This window comes from Oryx dammah, unplaced genomic scaffold (genome assembly GCF_014754425.2).
Source record: "Oryx dammah isolate SB20612 unplaced genomic scaffold, SCBI_Odam_1.1 HiC_scaffold_9, whole genome shotgun sequence".
NCBI lineage: Eukaryota > Metazoa > Chordata > Mammalia > Artiodactyla > Bovidae > Oryx > Oryx dammah.
In genome coordinates, this window is record NW_024070193.1 from 29,161,373 (window position 1) to 29,187,193 (window position 25,821).

At 35.9% G+C, this 25,821-nt stretch overlaps 1 long non-coding RNA gene across 1 annotated transcript in view; it reads left to right on the top strand.

The window, feature by feature from the left end:
• The first annotated feature begins 528 nt into the window (after positions 1 to 528).
• LOC120868423 overlaps positions 529 to 25,821 on the top strand; it is a 51,558-nt gene continuing 26,265 nt past the window's right edge. The window contains exon 1 of the long non-coding RNA XR_005722222.1: positions 529 to 578. This is a non-coding gene — a long non-coding RNA (uncharacterized LOC120868423). The remainder of the gene's footprint in view (positions 579 to 25,821) is intronic.

Consider the following 25,821-nt stretch of genomic DNA (forward strand, 5'->3'; position numbering starts at 1 on the left):
AGCCAGGGTCACACAGGAAATTGCAGCAAACACCTAGGATTACTGACTTCAAATCCCTTGCAAGTAAATAATACACACATGACCTCCTGGGAGAAAGGATTCAGTAATGGCAGACACCTGGGCTTTGCAGCCTTATAAGACTCACTCTAGCCTATGCTGCTTTAGTAGACCATGGCTCTGGCCCCAGAGCAGTCCTGCAGAGCCACCCTGAAGTATGTTTGAAGGGAAGCCAAAGGGTTAAAATCATCACGCTGGTATTTGAATTTTGCCTCTACCACCAGCTTCGTGATTCTGACTAAAAAGATTTGATTCCTAGTATCTCCATTGTAGAGTAGAAATAATGGCCAGATTTGTCTCATAGGGCTGATAAGGGATGAAATGAGCAGGAACCAGTGATCATTTTGACTCAAGCCAGGTGATGACGGACAGTACAAGGTGAATTCAATATTTCACTAATTGAGCAGGTAGCAGAAGCTGCAGAGGATCATGGGATAGTCAGCAAATACAGGCTTTGCCGCCAGGCTGACTGCGAATTTTGCAAGTTTGGGACTCTTCACTGAAGATTTTGCTTAGAAAAGGTAATTCCTATCTCCTCCAAAGAAACGTGATTCAAGAAGGAAGGGAGGAGGGGCTGACGGAAATGTTTTTGATAAACCGCTTGAGTATCTGAGAATGCTTTTGATAGGCTCTCCCATATTATGCCCTTTTATAACTTGTACTGTTAATATTTGTGGTAAACTTTTACGTTCAGTCTTCACTGACAAGTTTTCTGGATTCTCAAAGACGGGTCCACCAGTTTTTAATTCACAGAGGCCAGCATGCAGTGTTTTTGGCTTAAGGCAAATCCATAGACCGTATAAACCTCCATTTTCTCACCTTAAATTGAGACATTAGTATTAGACAGTATATGGAAAGTGCAACGCTTAGCAGTCGGTTGATTGCAACTAGTGGTAGCCCTCTTGCTGTTTTTCCTAAAAGCTGTTTATTCATCCAGCACATTGTTCGAGCACCTACCATATGCCGTAAGCAACGCTTAAGGCTGTGGATATGGAGAGCATGGTCCCTTAATTAGTAGCACCTGCTTTCTAGAGGTGGAGAAAAGTAAATATAGAAGCCCATAAATAGAATGATATAATTACAGAAGGTTTATGATAGAAGCTCGAAAAAGTAATCTGTGAAAGAATAATTTAGTGCTCTTCTCTAAAGAAATGAGACAGCTGGAATTTTGAGGAGTGGAAAGGGGTCAGCAAAGAGCAGAGGGACCACCAAGTGCTCAGGTCTGGAGATGGGAGTGAGCTTCACTGTTCTGAGTCCAAGCAAAGCAAAAACGTAAGACCCAGGGGAGTCGCTGAACTCAGGGAAGTGTGCTGGGGCTGCAGTCCAAGGTTTGCTGAGGAGGTGGATTTATTCTACATAGAATTGTTACTTAGTTTTTAGCTGGAAAATGGTTTGACAGCAATGTTGTTTAAAGATGCCTTTGGTACCAATGTGGAGAATGGATTAGAGCGAGGCGTGTCCAAAGGTATTGAGGAGGCACTTGTAAGAGAGTGCAGATGAAGGATGTTGATGACTTGTGCTCAAGCAGTAGTCCTGGTCAGAAACCTTTGAGAATCATTAGGTTGAACCCACAGGACTCCCTGCTGGATTGTGCGTGTGACTGTGAAAGAGCAGCAGACACTGATACTTTGTTTATCCACGGTTTTCTGTATTAATTTTCTTTTTTAAAATTTTTATTAGAGTATACTTCATTTACAATGTTGCATTAGTTTCTGCTATATAATTTTCTTTTTTATATATACTTTTTTTTTCTTTCTTTCTCACTTACCTCTCTGTTTATGTTGAGACTGTCACCTAACTGCTTAGCATTCTTGCAATTGACTAAGCGACTCTCAGAAACATACCTGTTTTCAGGCTCATTCTGGAGAACAAGATACATTTTCCTATGTTGCTTTTGTGTGGGTGTATGCTCCGTCGCATCAGTCATGTCCAAACTCTTTGTGACCCTATCGACTGTAGCCTACCAGGCTCCTCTGTCCATGGGATTCTCCAGGCAGTAATTCTCCAGGGGTGGGTTGCCATGCCTCCCCCAGGAGATCTTCCCAATCTCTTAGGTCTCCTGCATTGGTAGGTGGATCCTTTACCACTAACTCCACCTGGGATGTTGCTCTTACTCCTCCTTAATCCTGCCAAAGGGATCTGTCTATCCCCTCCCCGCTCCTCTTCTCTCCCTAGCCAACAGGGGAGTAGGGTAGGAGCCCATCGCCTGCACTGGTTTCCCTCTCCAGCTCTCTCCCTTTTTGTCATTGCCCACTCTGGTACTGCCCAGTTGCCCAGTTGCCCAGTTGACTAGAGATAAAAAGACTTTTATCTCTAGTCTATGTGGCAAGAAAAGGGCTTCCTGTCTTCAGTCCCCAGTCTGTGGTTTGAATTCTACACTCTGTGACCTATAAAGTTGTGATACTGATATTCAAACCAGGGTTTAGAAATGCCAGCAAAACTCTTTAATTTTATCCCCAAAGTCCCTAGTTTTTGCATGTTAAAAGCACCTAGGCATTCAGATTATTACCTCTGCTATAGTTAAACAGAATCCATTCAGAAATGTATTAAATGCCTTTATTGTAGGCTTTATGTGACCTTCTCTGAGGCAGCTAAATGGTTAGAAGTGTAATGGGTTCAAGGAGCCTGGAGTGGCAGAGACAACCATGTAATAAGCCCAGTGTCATCATCCCACTAAGTAAGATTAAATAAGCTTAAGGGGAAGTATCGAGTGCCTAAGGCCAGGACTCAGGTCTTCACTAAGATGTTGCATTGTGTGGAATTTAAAGGCATAAGTTAGGGAATCAAGTGACCTGAGTCTGACCCTCACTTGGTTCATCCCACCCCTCCTATCAGACACTGGGTGTTACTTCATCTCTCTAAGCCTGTTTTCCCTTTTACACTTCCTAATAATTATAATCTCCAGTTTATAAGCATCTAGTTCACCAGAATACTAAGCTCCTCCAAGCCCATTTCCTCATCTTTAAAATGTGATTTTAACTCTGAGGGTTATACATGATCATACTTGCAAAGCGCTAGGCATTGGTGTTTCATATATAATAAGTCAATAAATTATAGGGATGATTATTGTCTCAATTGATAACAGGAGAAAAGAGTACCATGTATGGTATATGGTATAAACAGTTAGGCCAATATAAAGGGTTCCTTTGTGATGATTTCCAAGTACCATTCAGTGACCAATAACCATAATTGTAGAGTACTCAAGAAATCCGAGCCTTTAATGATCCTTAGCCATGTTGAGTTGTTCTGTGATTGCAGATACCCATGGGCCCTCTGGGCAATAATTCATGTATATAGTCATCCAGAATATATTTAGTGAGCATCTACTATGTACAAGACATGATTCTAGCTTTGTTCTAGGCGTATGGGTCAGTGAGTAAACCAAGCCCAGACTGTTTTAGGCCTTGGATAATAAAACTGTGAAAAGCCTATAAGATAACCAAATCAAGATTTCAAGTGGACAGCTAAATGTGGGATTCTTATTGTTCAGTTGCTGAGTAAGTTCCAATTCTTTGCTACCCCATGGACTGCAGCACCCAGGCTCTTCTGTCCTCCTCTATCTTCTGGAGTTTGCTCAAGTTCATGTCCATTGATTAGGATTCTAGGGTTGGTCATTGCTAAGTTGTGTCTGACTGTGACACCCAGTAGACTATAGCCTGCCAGGTTCCACTGTCCATGCTGTACTTCTCCAGGGCTGTAGAAATATAAATTCAGGACTATTCAGAGTACAGAATATCTTGCAAAGTCAAATTGGGCATCATCTTAAACTTTAATTCTGACTTGTAAATTAAAAAACTTTTTTCTTAAAAGGACCAAGAAAGCAAGGGATCATCTCCTGTTTTTGTCATTAAGTGTTTCTGGGGTGAGAGTTTGCAAAAGGAAGAAAAAAATCATTGAGAACAAGTTAAAGGAAAATCATACTTGCTTGTCATTCTAATTTTTAACTTGGCTTTGAGTGAAAAAAGAAAATATAATAACCTTAGTTAATGCTTAATGAATCCTTTATTTGGACTATGATCCACTACATAAAATCATAAAACAATGAAAAAGTATTTCAAATTGTTATATGTACGTGTGTATGTTGTTTAGTAGAAAACATGATAATCTCCACAAATCTCACCACTATAAAATTGTCACCACTACAACATTGAAAGATTTTCTCATAGTTCCTTTTTAATAAGCAAATACATAATTTTTATTTGAGATTTGAGTATTGTTATATTTTGTTTAGTATTTTTAGCTTACTGTTATATCAGAAGGTTCTCTAATTTTTCAGCATTTATTTTTTTAATAGTCTTCAGATTTTTAATAATCTTTAGAAAAAAATTTTAATGTTGGTTAAATGTTTGATGGGGACGATGTACAGTGAACTATTAGCAATTCCTCAGCTGCTGAAAACTATGTTTATCTCCACTTTACAATTAATTCTATGCATGTATATGTGAATATATATATATATAAATGTATAAGTATATGTACACTAGGTAAGGAAGGTGAAATCATATATATGTATATAACTTCATCTTATTTTTTTAGAAGAAATCCTAAAAGTGAAATAACTGTATCCAAAGGTATAAATATCTTAATATTTTTGTTTGAGAAGGATGTTTGAGATGTTTGAGAAGGATATTAGTTACACATTCAACATTGGAGAAAAGAGAGTTCAATTCCCAGTTCCACATGACAGTATTTGGTTATTACTTTGCTCATATATTAGATAAAATATAACAATCTTGTCTTTACATTCTTTATTATGAATAATGTTGAATGTGATTGTGAATTCTGATTTTTTTTAGCTTTTCTGATATCTTAGAAAGTATTCATAATTCTGTATTCTTATTTCTAATCATTATATAATTTTCCTTACTGAATCAATTATAATTTCCAAAAAAATGTTAAGTAGCAATGGTCATAGTGGTCAATGTCTAGAAGCACAATCTCTGCAAGGAAATCAGTGGTACAGAACAATTACACCAGAGCAGCTTGGGAACCAATTATATAAGTTACAGAGCAGATGTTAAAAGAAGAATATAAAATTACACATGCCTATGGGTGGCTTAAATATGTTTGTCCTTTGAGAAGAGAGATATTTACTCATATTGACTTTAACCTGTGATCATTCTTACTGATCTCAGTAGGCAATGAATGAGGTTTCCTGTATATTTCGGACTAAGTCAAAGTCTTTTCATCCAAAATGAATTCAAAATTATATATTAAGACGTATATGTTGCTGCTGCCATAATTTTCAAAACCTGGTTCCTACCACAGATCAACAGAGAAATTTCTAAAGTCACATATTCTTTTTTAACGATCCAAATAAACATAGCACAATCTTGTTACTAGTTTCCTTCTCAACAGCACATGTCCTTGTGATCCTTACACAAATGATTTAAGTAGATAGATGTTTATGAAGCACTTTTTCACATTAAAAGAATACATTACAAAATAGCACTTATATGACCTAAAATTTTTCTTCATAATTTTTGGCATCCTAAAAAGATCCTGTAAATTTGATAACCATCTCTTCAAATTTGACTTTTCATTTCATGAACAACACAGGGAGTGTGTGGTAAAAAATGTAAATGCTAGGGCTCTGCTGAGACACACATAAATATAGATTTGTTGGAATTACTACAGCTATCTGTCAGCCTTGTGGCTTTTTGAGCCAAAATTTCCTAATTCCAAAATTATGAGCATCTGACAAAATCCGATTTATATTGCTTTGTGAAACTAGGGCCTCCGTATACACAGGGTAATAGACTGAAAAAATGGACTTGGGCAAATGAGAAGTGCATCTTAATTTGTTGTTTAGAGATCATTTGAAAACGTATCTTAGACTCATTCTGTTTTAGAATGAGAAAAAATCTGAAAGACAATGGATGAATCTTGCAGTTTTAGTCTCCGAGATATTTACAATGGAAATACAGACAGAGATGTTTTTACTTGGAGTCAGCAACTGGCCCACTTTGACTCCCCCTCTCTCTCCTCCTCTTGCTGGTTGGCAAGCCCACCCCTTCATATTCCACAACATTCCTGTTGTTTTAGTTCTTAGAGGGAGACTATTTAACAGGACAGCCTAGCAGGCAAAGTCTGGTTAGTTACTGCTAAGTGAATTGTTCAAATTCTCTGAACAAGCTTTCCCGTCTGTAATGGAGTGGGGTAGGGAAGAGGGTGACAAAAGTACCAGATTCATTGGGTTATCATGTGCATGAACTGTATTTAAGTCAAGAGCCTGCTATGATGCCAGTAAATGCGATAGTAGTTAATTAAGTTGAGTATCCCTTAAGGCTAGAGGCCAACTAGAGCTTCATGCAATTAAAAGAAAACCTCAACAAATATATCTGTTGATAATATTTTACTAAAATGTTCACAGTTATAAAAACACTTTTGTGGATATGGTTTTCTCATTAATGTGAGGTACACATTTTTAATACAGGGTAGTAAGTAGAGTATATGATAGTTTTATGTTAAAAAATGTTACAACATTTTTTAATAATATGGTTTTTAATTTAAAATAACTTCAAAATATAGCTGGAAAACCAAACCCTTGATTTCAGGGTAATAGGAAGTTTTCTTTGTAAATGCATTTAATCAAGAAAAAAATCAGATTGATTAAAAACAATTCAACATTGCATACAAATATGGCAAGATTTTGATTTTGATACATGAGTCCCTGTGACTTGGAAACCATTAACCTAGGAGAATTTGAAGGGAGTTAGAGACAGTTGTCCAGAGAAGGCAATGGCAACCCACTCCAGTACTCTTGCCTGGAAAATCCCATGGATGGAGGAGCTTGGTAGGCTACAGTCCATGGGGTCGCTAAGAGTAGGACATGACTAAGCGGCTTCACTTTGACTTTTCACTTTCATGCATTGGAGAAGGAAATGGTAACTCACTCCAGTGTTTTTGCCTGGAGAATCCCAGGGACAGCGGAGCCTGGTGGGCTGCCGTCTATGGGGTCGCACAGAGTTGGACACGAATGAAGCGACTTAGCAGCAGCAGCAGCAGCAGAGATAGTTGTCACTGGGAGTCTCCAAAAAGAATATATAATAATTTTATATTATAGTTAAGGATTAAAGTCAAAATAGGCCCACTGGTGTTTTAAACTGTTTTATTAGTCTTATTCTTTTTAACTTTCTTGTTTCTTTCATTTCTGAAGCTGAATTCTTTTCCACTTCATACTGGCAAGTTATAAAATAGGTGTTTTCTTTCTCCCCACAGGGAAAAGATTGTATCTCCCATTACAAGTTAGTGGAGTCCAAAAGAACATAGATTTTTCTGGATAGTCTTCATATTTTTATATAATCCAAGGTAGGAAAGTAAAAATGAAAAACTATAACTCATTTTCTAGATTAGGCAATAACTTGTGTGAATAATGAAGTTGGCAATGCTAAAGAAATTCTAGGCAATCCCAGACTGCAAGTTTCAATGTAGACTCTTGCCTTACTTTCACATAAATCAGTCTCCAGTATTAATACTTTGGGTTAAAGAATTCTCATTAATATATTCTCTGGATAAATATAATCCCTAGTAATTTGGACAGAATAATTCAGTCATAATCTTTATTGTTTTCTTAAAATAGTATGAAAGTGAAGTACAAATTATTTTTTTAAGAAAAATTCTTTTTGCTAATGCTGAATTTTAGTTTTTCAAGACTTTGTTCTAATTCTTTTTGAAATTTTTTTTCCTATTTTCACTTTCTGCAATTCAAAAACATTGTTGAAAATGTGGTTAAGATTTAGTCTGAGAATCTATTTCTTGCTGAAAGAAATACAGCTTTTAGCTTAGGTTTCCTTTTTGAAAAAGCTCAAAAGCAGATTCATTGGCAAAAATCTCCCTTTTGCCTAAGGCAAAAACAAGTGAAATTATGCCATATGAAAAAGATTATTAAATATTTATTTTGCTTTTTTGAAAAAAATGCACAAGCAAACATTTACAAGGTTCTTCTTTATACTGAAATTTATAAATCTTGGCAAAAGCATTTTTTGTTCTTCTCTTCCTAATAATATTTCTTTAGTATGTCTTTAGTATTCACTAAATTTCAACAGATTTTAACCAGCCCCATTTTTCCAGGTTACGTAAAGTGTGACCCTGTACACTTCACTAAAATATCTCTTATGTCCTTTTCTTTCAATATTATTCATAATTTCAAATCTGTTCTGCAGAAGTGATATGCATATTTACACTGAGTTCCTTCTAGGGGAATATGTGGCTATTGGCAGAATTGTGGTTCCTTTTATAATTTCAGTTTTTACTCATTATGGAGTAATAGAACTAGACTTAAGGAATTTCTTAGTGAAACATTACCTGGAAATACACATTGACTTCATAAATTGAATTGGCCCTGTTGGTATTTTCTCCTATATTTGATATGTTAGAGTAAAGAAATTCATGTTTGAATGCCTACCATATGCCATGTAGTTGAGTTCAGTTCAGTCGCTCAGTCGTGTCTGACTCTTTGCGACCCCATGGACTGCAGCATGCCAGGCTTCCCTGTCCATCACCAGCTCTTGGAGCTTGCTCAAACTCATGTAGTATCATGGGCATTTTCTGTATGTTCTCCTAATTAAAATCTCACAACAACTCAATGTTTTATGAGGCTCATCACACATGGGTTAATTTGACATATTTTCCTGAAAACTTTAAAAAATACTTTAACAAAACTGGTGGAATACAGTCTCTTAGAATTTATTTCAAAATTAGAAACAGTGTGTATGCTGGGCATTTTTTCTGAATCATCCTGATATTGTCCAAGACTACTAATTTACAGTCACAGATGTCCAGTTCATAAATCATTTCCATTTTGTTACTGAAGTTAGTTTAGGGAGGTGCATGAAAAAAAAAAAAAGGATAATTTGGAAAACATTCTGCATAATCTGTGAAATTCAAATGATGGTCTTAAGAGGTCACATGCTTGTCCCTCATCTTGATCAGGATAGACCCTTCTAAGGTTTGGGACATACAGACAAAATTATGTTTGATTATTTTGCCTGAAGCAATCAAAGCAGGAAAAAGCTGGAGACAAGAGGCCTGGTTAATTTTTTTTTTTTTTTCCTAAAGAATTGCTAAAGAGGCCAAATACCCAAAACCAGGAGTAGGGCCAAAAATGAAGATGAAGACAAGCACAAAAATGGATTGAAATGGGTATAGATAGAGAAGTGTCTGAGTCGATTTCTAGCCCTTGAGTGTTACTGATACCCTCTTGTTGGCGCTTATACAAGGGATGGGCGCCAAGGTTTGTCTGAATTCTTGAAAGCTGGCCTAAGATAATGCCTAGATAATTTTAAAATGACTTGAGGATTTACATGCTATACGTCATGTATTAGCAAATTATGACTCCCAGGCCAAATCTGGCTCCTCACCTTTTTTGTGAGTAAAGTATTATTTGAACACAATCCCATGTATTCATTAACTGATGTTTTATGGCTGCTTTCATGCTGCACATTCAAGCACATGTGACAGATATTTTGACCACAAAGTCTAAAATATTCTAGGTAAAGTTCTTTACATAAATGTTTGCTGACTCCTGCTGTAAATAAATCTCATAAAAGAATACCAAATGTTTTCATTTTGCTAATCTGATCATAGATATAAATAGATAGATGCACACATATGTGTTTATGTATATAATATTTAAGTGTCTGTGTGTGTGCATGTAGTATATGTGTGTGCATATATATAGAGAGAGAAACTTATATTTGCTAACACCTAATGTTCTTGACATAGAACAGGTATGTCTTCTATCACATTTCACTTTCAGGATCTACATAACTTTTCTGTATTTGACAATAGCTTATAGTTTTCAAAACACAAGATCTATGTTTGGAAGCAGTCTCAATTTTTTTCATCTACTTTCAAAATAATGATTGTATTGAAACATTCAGATGAGTTGTGCATGAATTTTTGACTGTCTAATATGAGTGGTTAAACTTTTACTGCTATTACATTTACTCTAATTTAGCATACTAAATTGTATATTACATAATCATAGATGTTACATAGTTTATTTTCCTGGTCTCATTACCATCACTATAACAATGTTTTCTCATATTCTTTTGGAGAATTTGTTGATGTTTAAGGTCATGCAGTTGAGAAATGACTCATTAACTGTGACTTTGAGACCAAGGAAAGTTGTGCATCAAATTTAACCCATATAAGACATTCTTGAACCTCATCTTGACCTGAACCTGTGTAGGTATCCCTCCATATGGCATATTTGATCTTGTCAAGATTCCGAGATACCCGATAGACATAGAAGACCAGATGGGAAGGAGCTATGCTGACTTGATATAATTAATCTTCTTGGGATTCAAGCATAAGAATAAAAACCATAATAAGGAGTGTGTATAGTTTGAATTATGTGAGATGCTATCTTATTAAGTAATTATGATTCTATTTTCCTTCTGAATATGGTGGCGGGGTGGTACCAGATTTATGCTTCTGTCATTAACAACCAGAATCTGAACAAAATAGAAGAAATCAGGTAAAATGCTGCACAAGCCTACAATCTGGAGGAGGAGAGAAACAGAAAACAAATCCTGTGCTTACCTTTGATTTCTATATGAAGACATTTCTAGACAACAGTGTAAAGTGGAGCACAACAGTTTACCTTGGTTGAGGGTACAGAGTTCAGAGTTGGTGAACCTGAAGCAGCTGTAGTTTGATGGGCAAAGCACAGACAAAAAGGAAAGACACCCAGAAGTCTATAAAGGATTACCTTGAGTCTTTGGCATAATGCTGAACTTCATGTATAGGGTGAGACTCTATGAGACCATCAAACAGAAAATAGTAGTGAAAAGCTAATGGCTAGGTAGGTCTAAGTGGAACAATTCCCAGAGCTCTCACAAACCTAGGAGACATTGAAGTTCCAACCAACTAAAGTGACACAGCCTTATTAAACAATGGAATGTTTGGTAGATACCAAAGAAGAATCACACCATAGTAGCAGGCAACATACACAGAGTCCTAAATTATTCTAGACTTGCCTTAGCAAAGTTTTAAAATAAGACCCAAAGGATAAAGCTTAACTATTGTCCAGGAAAAAAAAAATTCTTCACAGTTTTTACAGAAATGAAAATACACTCAGCAGTATTTAAAATTATCAGAACCTGATAAAAAAGAATTAATGCACATAGTCTGATAGAGGAAGCAGGGAAATGTGACCCATGACCCGAAGAAAAAAAATTTCCAATAAAAAGAGACAGAAATGACAGAGATGATAGCACTTGGAGATAGTTATTATGAACATGTTAAATAATTTAAAACCTAAAAATGGAGAAATGAAAATCATCAAAGGACAACCAAATATAAATTCTAGTGAGGAAAATACAATAGCAAATATAAAAAGTTCACTGAATAAGTTTAATAGCAGATTGGAAACTGCAGAAAAAAAAGTTTGAAAACATAGCAGTAGAACAGAAGCTATTCATACTTAAGCACAAAGAAAAATAAAATAATGGTGACTCAGTGACTTGTAGGACAATTCAAGTAGTCTAACATGCGTGCAGTTGGAGTTCAGAAGGAAAGGGAGTAGTAATAGGAGTCATAAAAAATGTTTGAAGAAATAATGGCCAAAATTTGCCCATGTTCTCTTCAAAGTTTAAACACAAAGAGCCAAGAAACTCAAGGAACTGCAAGCCGGGATTAACACAAACTATACCCAGGCACATCATAACCAAATTTTATAAATGAATGATAAAGAAAAAAATCTTTGAAGAAGGAAAAAGTCATCTTAAATACAGAGAAGCAAAAATAAGAATCACTGCTAACTTCTCATCAGAAGCAATTCTAACCAGAAGGCAATGAAAAACATCACTGAAGTGATGAAAGAAAAATATACAGTTAACCTAGAATTCTGTATCCAATGAAGATATTCTTTAAAAGTAAAAGTAACTTTTAGACAGATGAAATCTGAGAGAATTTGTTGCCAACAGACTTGTATTTCAAAATATGTTGAAGGAGTCCAGAAATGGTATATATGGAGCAAATTAAAGACTTTACTTTCTTGGTTTTTAAAATTCCTTGAAGATAATTGACCACTTAAAAATAGCAATAATGTATTGAGAGAATATTTAGAATATGTAGAAGTAAAACTTATGATAACAAGAGCACAAAAGATGATAGAAGAGAAATGGAAGATTTTACATGGTACATGGTATACAATATTATTTGAAGATTAGATGGTGACAAGTTAAAGATGCTACTGTAACCCTAGGCCAGCTATTCAGAAACAAAGCCAATAAGGACAGCAGAGAAAGCTGATAGAGAAGATTAATTGGATTCTAAAAGAATTTAATCCAAAAAGGAGGCAGGAAAGGAGTAAAAAGAGAACAAAGAACAGAAGTGACAAGCAGAAAACCATCAGTGAAATGACAGAGTGCAGCATTGTATCATCAAATGGTCATACAGTGGAGGATGGTACTGTGAGTCTATTTTGATGACCCAACATGCTGATTGGTACCTTTATTTTATTTTGTGACAGTTTCCCTAAGATATATTTTGTTGTAAATAAATGAATAGAATCATATAAGGGCACAATAATTGGGTAATGGAGTTTTCATTTTCTTGGAGAGTAATTTTATGAAGTATGATTTCATTTTTAAAATACGAGGAGCCAAATTTTACAAAACTGAAATCACTTAATAAAAGTCTCAAAAAACTAAAATGCTTTTCCTATAAGAAAAGAAGAAAAAAATATTTAGTTGCTGACCACAGAAGATATTCTGGTTGGAACATCGTCCTCAAGTGACTGTGTGACTTAGCCATGTCATTTAACCTTTCTGATATCTGGTATCCTTTTCTATAAAATGAGAGTAGGGTGCGTATTATTAAGGTGCTTTGGGACCAGAAATCAAATTAAGGCACAGTTAATATATCAGTAATTATCTAATATTTAAAAAAAAAATGTTCCCCTGCTTTCATTATCCTTTGTGGCTTCAGGAATTAGAAGAGGAAAGTCTCATAGGATATATTTAACCCTGGTGTCATTCAGAGACTTGGCCTTTGATACTCAGGACTCAGACTTTTGAACTTAAAAATCTTTTCTCCCTGAACCATTTTTCATCGGATTTTCCTGTGTCCTTTTACCTCTGCATCTGCCTTGTGCTGTTGGCATCCATATTTGACCTCCTCCCTAGATTCTGCTTGTAATCTTTCGTACAGCCTGTTTTCTACCAAGCTGATTGCAGTATTCTGCTAAACCAGGTCCCTTGTTCCTTCTGTCACTATAGAAATGAAGATGACATCACCCTTGGTCCCGAAGTTTTGACTGTCACTCACTCACCCCGCCCCACCACCCCACTCTCTAATCATTCCTCTGGGCTTGTCCTCTGTTAGGATATTAAAAAAACATATAAAGCATTGATAGTCAATGGTAGGAACCTAGAGACTTTATGGTTGTTTCTGTCTGAGAAGAAAGAAAAGGGATTCAGAAGCAAAGAAGTCAGAGAGACATTGGGGTGATTAAGACAAAACAGACTTTCTGACTGGAGAACTTTTTAGAATTTTCCACATGGTAATAAAGATTGTGGAAGGGTAATAAAGTGGAGGCTTCACCGTTGTACAGCTTGCTGTCACTTAAGTTGTTGAGGTTCTAGCCTCTCTGTATTAGTATAACCACTTCCTAGACTGTATACTTCCTGAGGACCAGAATGCTGTCTCATACATCATTATATCTAAGGAGTGGTGGGGAGGGGGGTGTTGAGACTGTGTACTACCTTTGAATTTCCCTCTCTTACATCTTCCCAGTGGAATTTTGGTTCCTCTGAAGGTCACTGCTGACTTACCTAAAGTTGCATAGGTGTTAACCAGAAAGCTGGTCCAGTGGCAGTACTGTAAAGTCAACAGATGCCAGAATTTTGTAGAATTGTTTAGGCTAAAAGGGAGACAGACATATTGAGATTCAGAGTTCATTTCCAGAAGAGATTTTTGCATTTTGTTTGTCAGATTCAATCTGTCTTAGGTGGCTGAGCTTTGAGTCTTTCTGGAGAGAGATTTTAAATCAGTAAGCTAGTTCTTGCTTGGTAGATAGGAATTTGATTTTATGAAAGAATCTTTCTTGAATAGTTCAAAGCTTTCCCCTACCTCTTAGTTAGATGAGAAATGTTTGATGTATCCATTCATAATAACAGAATCTACAGCTATTTTCTTCACTGTTTATTTCTAGACATTGAAGTTTTCGGTTCTGGCGCTAAGTGGATCCGACAGTATATGTGTAATGATGAGAATGATTTTGCTCGTGTTTTATAATAAAGGAAAATGTATGTACCTGTGGAATATGTAACAGAAAGTACTTTGAGTGTGTGGAAGTAAGAAGGACATTTCCTCCTGGTTTTGAATAATTTTAATGATCTCATGACCCATTCTTTTCACTCTTCCTTTCAATTTCCTTTCACGTTAATGAGGGGAAGCTTTTAAAGGACTAATTCAACACTGATGAAATTAAAAGAAGCAGTTAAACTTCATGAATTGAATATGTAAAAACATATTAACCATGATGTACTTTTCTTACCAAAGTGATCAGACAGACTTCTTTAAATGTGATGTATTGTGGGAGTCAGATCCACCTCACATCACAGGTCCATGCGGTTTAAACATATCAGACTGTCAACTGTCCTGTAATTGCATTTAATAGTTTCTCAAGGCTTGGTACATTTTATGGAAAATTTGATTGTTAAAATTGTTTTTGAAACAAATAACAAGAGTGCAATATCTAGATTTGCACCTTTTCTTTAAACTTTGGGGAAAGTTTTGATGTATGCAAAGTGATAGAGCCAAAAGCCCATTTAAAATGTATAAAGACTTGTCATTTTACTGAGGGGTTGCTCTGTTTGTAGAATAACGAATGTGCAGAGATGTGTGTTGTAAGGTACAAGTAGGTTTGCTTGCTGGGTTCTGACTAGGACTTGAATAACAAGCTCAACAGCATGTTCACAGTGTTTAAATGCAGGATCTCCTTTGCCTGCGTTGATGTCAGAGTAATGCACCTGCTGTGACATAGCAGAGATTAAACAGAATATAGTTGGTAGGTTCGAGTTGTCTTAGAAGCCCAGGGGAACTCATTTAAACACCTAGAATCAAGCGACTGGTGACATCCTGACTGAAGTAAGGGCCTTAAATTACTATGCTGAATAAAGGTGCTCTTAACATATCACCAATATTCCAGTGTCTTACTCCTAGAGATTGTAAAAAACAATTTTTTAAAAAATTTGCCCAACCACAAGATGACATTTCATCTCAGAACTGAGGCCTAGAAAGCCAGCTTGGAGAATGACAGTGTCCTCAGCTTGACAGTTTTGTTTTTTATTTTAATTATTATTTTTTTTATTAAAGGATAATTGCTTTACAGAATTTTGTTGTTTTCTGTCAAACCTCAACATGAATCAGCCATAGGTATACTTATATCCCCTCCCTTTTGCACCTCCTTCCCATCTCCCTCCCCACCCCACCCCTCTAGGTTGATACAGAGCCCCTGTTTGAGTTTCCTGAGCCACACAGCATATTCCTGTTGGCTATCATTTTATATATGGTAATGTAAGTTTCCATGTTACTCTTTCCATACATCTCACCCTCTCCTCCCCTCTCCCCATGTCCATAAGTCTATTTTCTATGTCTGTTTCTCCACTGCTGCCCTGTAAGTAAATTCTTCAGTATTGTTTTTTGTTTTAAACATAGAATCTTCAGTTCCTAAGAAAATATCCTAAAAATAAGTCTTTTCAAACCTGTTTGAAACTGAGAAAAAGGAAATCATTATTAAGCAAATGGAGGTAATGTCAGCTATTTAGTGTGTCCTGAAGCTTCTCCCCTAAAAACTCTCTTTAAACGCTGAAATTGTAGATATCCACATGTGGAAGTTTGTTCTTCTTCTTTAGTTATCTGTTCTAGTCTTCCAATTTCTTTCTTTCTTTCCAGCAAGCTGAACTCTATTCCTTCAAAAGACTTAGGCTACACTTCATTCGGGCTGGGCAAATATCCCTGTATCATTTGTTCTCTGTAACTGTGCTTTCTAAAAACTCTCCTTCTGTGTGTGATAGCACCAGTGGGCTTCTGCAAAGTCACCTGAAAGGGACCTGGAAAAGATCAACTTCCAGCTGAAGTGCTTATTGTAAGCTTGTCCTACTCAAGCCAAATTAATCGTTAGAAGCGGAAAATATATGCAGAGTAATCAAAATACAACCTCAAATATATTGAAATTACATGAAAAGCAGCTGAAAGCTAAAATACCCCCATCCCACCCCAGAGGGCACAACCACAAATTTGTCCTCGAGACATTCCTGAGACAAAAGGGACCCAAATACTTCTGACAAAACATTTTGTGGAGATTCTGCTTGCCATGCATATTCTGTGTGTTTTCACAAATGGTGTGTATAAATAGCATGACAAAAGAGGGCACTATTTAGGGAAAATAATAGGCATTAATTAAAATATGGACAATAGGGAATGAAGGTTCTTCGGTTTCTAAAATTAGAGGAAGATGATTCAATAATAAATAGCTCTGCCATTATTAGTTGGCGGTCGCTTCTGTTAATTGTACCTTTTGTTACCTTTACAGTCTGTCTAAACATACTGCACTTGAAAGCTCGATATTGTTTTCCAGCTAGTCCTTTATAGAAGCTGTTCTGCAGCTTATCAGGCAAAGAAGAAGTGGGAGAAGGGGGAATCCAGTCTTTTGTAGCAAAGAGCTTAATAAATGGAATACCAGAGTAATTTTTGTTATCTGTCCTACATTTGTCTTAGATAGTTTTGTTCTATTGAGAGGTCTCTGAAAATCTCTAGTTTCTGATCATTAGTTTGTAAAGGCTTGTGTGAGGGGCATACATTTTGTCAAGTAATAAAACAGATTTGCCCTGGTCTAGAACAGGTAAAATCCCATTATCATGGGGTTATTTCAGCTCATCCCAGGAACAATCTCTAGCCCATTTCTAACTGGATTTATTGACAAGTACAATGAGATGAGGGTCTTTATCAAAGTGATCATATATTTTAGAGGTGGGGGAAATGACTGAAAATGAAAGTAAAAACACTGCTGCTGCTGCTGCTAAGTCACTTTAGTTGTGTCCAGCTCTGTTGGACTGCAGCCTACCAGGCTCCTCCGTCCATGGGATTTTCCAGGCAAGAGTACTGGAGTGGGGTGCCATTGCATTCTCCAGTAAAAACACTGGTATGAAATATAAAAATGGAAATTTATATTTTTATGAATAATTTAACTATTATGATATTAAAGGGAAACTCATGGGGAGTTGTCCATACTTGCAGTCAGTAAGGCTGTCACTGTATGACCTTGGGTGAATGAATTATCTTCTCTGAACTTGAATTTCTTTTTGTATAAAGTGGCAATAGCTAATACCTGGTTTTCCCATGGGGTTTTGAGATCATCAAAATTAGAGAGTAAAATACAACGGAAAACAGTTCACTAAACAATATTTGAGGATCTTAATTGCCTCATTTATATTTCTCATTCATGAGATGAACTCTAATACCTTTTAGTGTCAAAAAAATAATCATTTGAGTTCTGTGAAAAGTAGTATATTTTTGAAGAAAGAAATTTTAAAATTAAACATTATTTTAGGTACGAGTATTTCAAATCAGTCAAAAAAATTTATGGTCCCAGTGGCAGAAACTTGACAATTGCAACTTTATAATAGAGCAGGAGAGGAGAGGGGAAAATATCCATGAATATAGAGGGGGGAAAATGAGGAGAATGGGAATGGGGGTGGGGGACAGACTCTAACAATTACTGTCAGCTGTAAGTGGGAGGGATCACAAGGGGGAAGTGGAGGAAATTACATCTCTGTTGACTTCTGCCAACACAGCCCTTTTCCATTCTGTAGAACAAAGGTGAGTGGAGCGAGGCTGATAATATTTAAGATATTATGAATTCATTTTGTAGACAAAATTTAGACTGAGAATGAGGACTCATCTGTCATCATTGCATCTCTGTCAAATGCATGTTGCCCTTGGCAATGGGTCTGCTGTTACTAATTTCGTTTTTTGTTTAGAAGCTTGCCTCTCTTTGGTTCTCCGAGTTGCTATGAATTTAAAAAAGAAAAAAAAAAAACACAAAAGAAAAATGTCTTTGATTGATTTCTGATGGTGGCTCTGACACGATTGTACTTAATGTCAGTGCCAACCTGATTGTTTGATGTTTATTACATAGGTGAGTGGGAGGAGATCCCCCTCCTTTTTGGTGGCTGCTATTGTTATGACTGGATCCCATTTTTAGTTAAGATTTCAAGGAGAAAAGCAGTAGCTATTAGCCTGTGACAATTGGAAAGACCCAGTTTTGTGTTCAGCCTTTCACTATGGTAATATTTGGTCAAAGTTATCAGGAGAGGTCAATGTCCTGATCAAATTTCACTGTGTTTAGCCCTGAAAAAATTTCTGATCCTTCTTCTAAAATATGGGACACTATCTTCTAAGAACTAAATCACAGAGAACCCCAATTCTACCTAAACTCCTTTAAGCTAATTATCAAATATACTGAACAAGTCATATTGCTAAATGTTGCATACAGAGCTGCCCTTTAATTACATAGCCCTATAAATAGCCTTTTGAAACAATCTTCCAGTATATATTCACTTCTTTTATTTTTTGCTGTTGAGCTTGAATTCTGTGTACAGCAGAATGCCTATCTTGTTCTTCTATCTATGATTATTTTGCTGTAAAGACAGCAGAAGTTCTACTTTAAATTATTCATAAGCTTTAGATAGAAACCTAAGCAAATTAAAATGTAGGCCAATATAGAGGAAAATGATAATGGGCATATAAGTATTTGTAGCTACTGTAGCTTCCATTGGGACAATCATAAAATTAATTTCATACCTTGCACAGTAATTTCAATGGGAACAGTTTCTTAGTTCATGGTCAAACTTGTTTCCAACACTGATGGAGATGAACACTAGAGAAAGTATTGAATTTTCTTTCTAATTAGCTTTTTCTTGTGAAATAGCTTCTTAATAATTTCCTTTCGTGTCCAGTGCATAAAGGTATCTATTCCTTTTAAACTGTATGTGAATTTAATTTATATGCCAATGATGTTTAATGCATTGTCTTGTCTGCATCTCATTACTGTCATTAATAAGCACTGGAGTACATCTAGTTACAAGGTTAATTGGGACAAATCTGGCTGCCTTCTTTCTACTGTAAATATGCTGTATCTTAGCAGTGTGTTACCCACAGATGGGTGGTAAAAGTTACAGTGTTTTGCATTACATTTCTCCTTCTATTGTCATCCAGATCAGTCTAAATACAATATGAGATGATTTTACTCTATGTATTGTGCAGACCTTGGTCAGTTTCTTTTTTAAAAAAAACTGGCCAGATGATTTTATGGCTGATTTAAATAAAATTGCTTCTTATCTATGTAGTATATAACCATTCCTCTATCCGCTTCCTGAATCCTCTCTCATTTTAAGTTGTTAGAAATCACCCCTTTCAATTTAGTGAATTTCGTAAGAATTTTCCAGGAGAAAGTTACAGGCCAAAGATTAAATCTTTTTTAGTTGTAATGTTTGATATTGCAGATTTACATAGCAGAAGCTATTGAGTTTATTCACTGACCCAGGAAATTCGTGTTGGAATAAGTCATTGCTCAAGGGCTCTCCTTTTGAAAAATAAGACTCTATAGGCAGACAGAAATAGCAAAAACTCCCAGCTTAGTTCTTACATTTTTCCCTCTAACTCCTATGACAATAATCAGCTGAGACTTCTTCTGTTGAGCTCAGATCCAGCTTCAGAAGCTTTTCTACACACTGTTCTAGGCAGCCACCTGGAACAAGTAGCTTGGCCCAAGAGTAAAACCCAGCATCTTTTTCAGAATAGGGAGACTTTACCCCTCAGAGCATTTTGCCCCTTTGCCCATGTCAGTCATCAGGGGGCTTAGTCAGCCCACTTTTCAGAATCAGAATATCAGTCAGGTGCAATTGATTTAGGATACAGTTTAAATGAATATCATTTATTAGCATAAGCCCTTAGCAGAACAAAGTATAAAATCATTCTATGCAAGTGTCCTTTACTCAGGGGCCCCCAACTTCTAGGATCTAATGCCTGATGATCTGAGATGGAGTTGGGGTAATAAAAATAGAAACAAAGTTCTCAATAAATGTAATGCGCTTGAGTCACCCCAAAGCCATCCTTCCCTCACCCCTGCTGCTGCTGCTGTTAAGTCACTACAGTCGTGTCCAACTCTGTGCGACCCTCTTACCCCAGTCTGTGGGCAAATTGTTTTCCACGAAACCGGTCCCCGGTGCAAAAAAAGATTGGGGACTGCTGTCTAGTCTTCCCCAGGGCAATTATCAATTTGAAGCCACCTTATTTTTCTCTTTATAATAGTGCCTTGAATCCTTCTTTAATTTGGTGTTTTAGGAATACTATTAGTCAGAACTTTTGGTCCCAGATGACAAATAAAAAAACTCCAACTGACTCAACTAAATAATGGGAATTTTTTCAGGGACTCAACTAAGAGTAACCTTCTCTCCTCCTCGTGGTGGTATTCCCTTTGACTTTCTTTTCTTTTTTAGGAATCTGTTCTCTCCATGATAGTAAAGACCAGTAACTGAGGGTCTTTATGATTATAAAGACTTTGAGGGCTTTATTTTCTTCACACTCTCTGCAGCAATTATTATTTGTAGACATTTTAATGATGGCCCTTCTGACCCGTGTGAGGTGACAACTCATTGTAATTTTGGTATGTGTGTTTCTCTAATAGTTAGTGATGTTCAGTATATATTTGTGTGCCTATTGGCCATCTGTCCATCTTCTTTGGAGAATTTCTATTTAAGTCTTCTACCTATTTTTTGATTGGGCTGTTTGTTTTTTGTTATTGAGTTATATGAGATATTTGCATATATTAGAAATTAAGCCCTTGTCAGTTGCATTGTTTTCAAATATTTTCTCCCAGTCCAGGGGTTGTCGTTTTGTTTTTGGTTTGCTGTGGAAAAGCTTACGAGTTTGTTTAGGTCCCATTTGTTTATTTTTGCTTTTATTTTTATTGCCTTGGGAAACTGATCTAAGAAAGCTTTGCTGTGCTTTATGTCAGAGATCATTTTACCTGTGTTCTCTTCTAGGAGTTTTAAGGGATCTTGTCTTAAATTTAAGTCTTTCAGCCATTTTTATTTTAATTCTGTGAATGGCGAGAGGGAGTGTACTAACTTCACTGATTTACATGCACCATGGCCAACTCTTACAAGTAAAATGATATTTTGATATTCTTTTGAATATCAAAAAATTACAGTGGATCTTAAAACCCAAAAGTTGAACTCTGTTTTCTTTGTCCTATTAATATTTACCTTCTTCATTGAGTCAATGAGGTGATGCATGGAAGTAACAAGGCCTACTTAAGATCTCCAGATTTCATCCCGCTACATTATACCCCCACATAGTTCCTTTCTGTTTGATCAGTCCATCAGGTTAGTTCTGTGACTAGGTGTTTTCATATTTGCCAATCTGGTAAACTGATGGGAAGAAGCATTTGAGAAAGTCTATTTCAGGATATAGGTTAAGTAGGAAATGGAAACGGATTCCCCAACATGTGGAAACCCAACCACAATTACACTCTGTAAAATGGTATTACGCATTAATAGAGCTGCTTCTCTCATCTTGGTTTACTGTCAGATAGCTAAGAAAGGGCCTAAGAATTTTCCAAATATCTTTGAGAGAGAAGCAAAAGAGAGTGAAGAGAGGCATGTGCCCTGTATGAAGCAGCTTTCTGGTGAAAGGCCTCCAAATTTTATGACTTATTGGCCGTGTCCTAGGTAGCACAGGCTAACTGGCTTGTAGCAAACTGGTAATAGAATGATTTGTTGCCTCCCATGTCCTGCTTCCCTGCTGACTCAGTGGGTAAAGAGTCTGCCTGCAGTGCAGGAGAACCGTGTTCGATCCCTGGCTTGGGAAGATCCCCTGGAGAAAGAAATGGCAACCCACTCCAGTATTCTTGCCTGGAAAATTCCATGGACAAAGGAGCCTGGTGGGCTACAGTCCATGGGGTCACAAAGATTCGGACACAACTGAGTGACAAACACTTTGTGACACTAATAATGTCCTCTCATATACCTGGTGGCTTATAGTGCACTTTCAAAGTTGTTTCCACTATGTCACAGAACTCACGAACCCCAAACCAGAAAAAACACACACGTAGACCTTTCTAACCTCAATGCAAGGTCAAAGGAATTTCAAAGGATTTTATTGCATGTTTTTAGGAAAAAACCATTTGTTTTCAGAAGTACACAGGCAGTTGGTGGGTCCACAATTTGAGTTTGCTTTCATCAAAGTGGAGAGAGCAACTGTCCCTTAGTGTATGTTTTCCAAAAATCAAAGTACAATAAGAACAACAATTCCCTAAGTTGTTATTAATAATAAATACAGTTGAATGTAATATTTAGTTATTTCCAGTGACAGGTGATCATAATGATTGATTAGGAAAAACAGCCTTCCTAAAGGCTGTTTGAACATCTCTGATATGGTAGTATTATCATCAAATTTCTTTAAGTTTTATTTTTAAAAGTTTATTATAGAAATATTAAGTGGATACAAACCAGATTTTTGCTGTATAAAAAAAAATCATCCTAAAATATCCACCTCTGTCTCAAGAGAGACTCATAGCAGTATAATCTCTTTTTGCTTACACTGAGGACAATTTAAAATGGTTTAGTTTCAGAAATAATGATTGTGGGATCTTAGATATTGTTGCTTTATTGTCCTTATTGAGTAGGGTTAATAGTATTTTTCCAAAAGTGTTTGAGCTGGAAACCAGCAAGGCTGAATGGACATATATGCTGGTGGTGGAGAACCCAGAGCAAGGATCATGAACTCAGTCTGCAGATCATTTAAAAGCATGAACAGAGCCACACATAAAACAACAATTTAAATTTAATTTTATTCTGTGCAAGCTAGTTCATTGTTGTCTGGAAGACAAAAGGTGTTTAAACATTTAGATAAAGAGTAATTACAACATTTATTTATGTCTAAAAGACTCCAGGTTTTTTATGAGATAATCTGTTTATCTCATTTAACTCTTGAAATCTCCCCTCCCCCAAACAAGGAAAGATTTTACAAAGAAACAGGCAAAGTAACTTGCTCAATTTCGATTAGCAAAGGCATTTTTACTGTAATGTGTCTTCTATGCTACTTATACTAGCTGGCTACAGGTGTAGAGAAAAACAATAAAAGGCGAAATGCTGCATATGCTAAAATTAAAAAGACATGTATTCATCTGAGAAACAGCTTTAGATCTAGAAATATATCTTCATGACTAACTTATACATAGGCTATAATTATTTGGTAATTAATACTCCCAAATTAATCCCTTTCCTAAAGAACCTCTAGTGGTTCTTATGCTCCAGTTGACATGGAAAGCTAGATCTTAGGAGGATTTCCCTCTAAACTCAGAGAATGTTCATCCATGCAAGTTTCCAAGGGCCTACAAATAAAATCTCATCAGGTCTGAAAGCAATCAGGTCCAGCCAATCAGAAATCAAGCTGTGGGGCAGAAAATCAGAATTTAAATAAAAGTTGCAATTAGAACCCCCAGAACTGGCATGACACTCGTTTGAGTTCTTAGCGCTCAGAGACAGTATGGAAATTACCTCCACAGTAGGAATAAGAAGGGCTGGTGAAGATTTTTGCCTCCTGATAGAATATTGAAAATTATCTTCATCAGTGGGTTAATTGGCTTAATTTTCCTTCAGATGGTAACTTTCAAATGCTTGGTCTTAATTAGCATGGGTAAATGAGAAATGTAGGTGATTCACACTTTTCAGTTTTCTTCTTCTCTAGAGATTTCCATTCCCTTCCCTTAAGAACCTGAAATGGCTGAGGGCTACATTGATTAAAATAAATTACACCGGTATTTTACACCAGTAAAAAATGTAGATGGAATTGACTCATGCCTGGTCCACTGAAACAATAAAACCCACAGATATCATAAAGGAGAAAATCAGGGTATGGTACTAAAGAACATTGTATTTAGTATGTTAAAAATTATAAAACTGTAATTTAAAAATATTGTGTTAGACAAGGTATGATGTTCAACTGAGAAAGTTTAAAAAAAATAGAGGCACTTTGTGTATTTAATGAAGAATGTGTGAGGGAAAGCTCACAGAGGAAAGAAGAACTAAATGGGAAATAGATAGATGGTTTATCTTTGGTCGTTTTGTTTAATTCCCCTTTACCTCAGACCTAACCCCCAAAACTTCAGATTTACCTCTAACAAAGAGATAATCAGCACTAAATATTGCTTTTAGAATCTGCAAATAGTTTTTATCTATTAACTATCACACATTATAATTGCTTTCCTTTTTCATATTAATCAATATTTTATTCTAAACATGTTATCTCTGATTTACAACAATCTGAGATTATGAAATCTGAACTAGAAGAATACAAAGGAACGGTTTCAGTTATTTGGCCCAAATACATTGTGTAATAGTATCTGAATTTAGAAAATTAAATAGCTACATTGTAATGTGATACTTACATAACAATTTCTATAAGTTATCTATCAAACTTAAGGCTTTCTCATTTCATTTCTGTTTGATTCATGTATGGAAAATAATCAGGGTGATAATAAAGCCAAGAATTCATTTCATAAAGTTTATACAAAATGGTTTTAAAATGTAATATAGTTGTACTTTTTCTTCTGTTAGTACCTACGTAAATAATAATTAAAATTAAACTTCTTTTGGACTCTGAGGGAGAGGGAGAGGGTGGGATGATTTGGGAGAATGGCATTGAAACATGTATACTATCATGTAAGAAACGAATCGCCAGTCTATGTTCGATGCAGGATGCAGGATGCTTGGGGCTGGTGCACGGGGATGATCCGGAGGGATGATGTGGGGTGGGAGGTGGGAGGGGGGTTCATGTTTGGGAGCTCATGTACACCTGTGGCAGATTCATGTCAATGTATGCCAAAATCAATACAGTATTGTAAAGTAAAATAAAGTAAAAAAAAATTTTTTTTAAATAAATAAAAAAATAAAATTAAACCTCTAATTTTATTTTCATGTATCATAAAATTTGACATAAAAGCAAGCAGTTGTGCATTTTTATAATTTTGTTATATAATTAATGAAATTCATGTTTATGTGTTTATAATAAAATTCACATATTTATGATGGAGTTGCCAAAGTTTTTAGTGATATGGGAAGGATATATCATATGAAAAAGCAAGTTACTAAAAACAATGTATATAAGGGGTACTAAAATGTAAGTTTGTTTAAATAAATATGTGAATATTAAAAGAGAAGAAAGACAAACTGAGAGAGAAACATAGATCAGTTATCTAAGAGAGAGAAGGAAAGATGTGCATATATATATGTATATTAGCAGTGTTTACCTGCGGGTCTGGAGATTTTTACAGATATATTTTGTGTTATTCTTTGTTCTTTTCTGTATTTTACAAATTTTCTAGAACAAATCTATTTCTCTTTTAATTAGATAAAGTTTTATAGAAGTTCTCCATGCCTTTTCTTGGAAAAATAGGACCAAGATGCTTTCTGACCTGTAAGGATTTCAGTTCTAGAAATACTGCTGTATCCTTAGAGGCAGGCATGCAGAGCACTCAACATGGAGATCACATTTTATCTTTCTGTCTAATAGCATCTTCGTTTCCAGATTGCTCCCCAAATAAAAACAAGCACTGAACTTCCAATCAGTGATGATAATTTAATTTCCCTCTCAGCTGTAAGTATCATAAAACAGTCAGGCAATCAGTGAGAAAAACGTGTTCTCCTGGTTTATTTTTACATTAAGTAATTAACATTTTCCTTT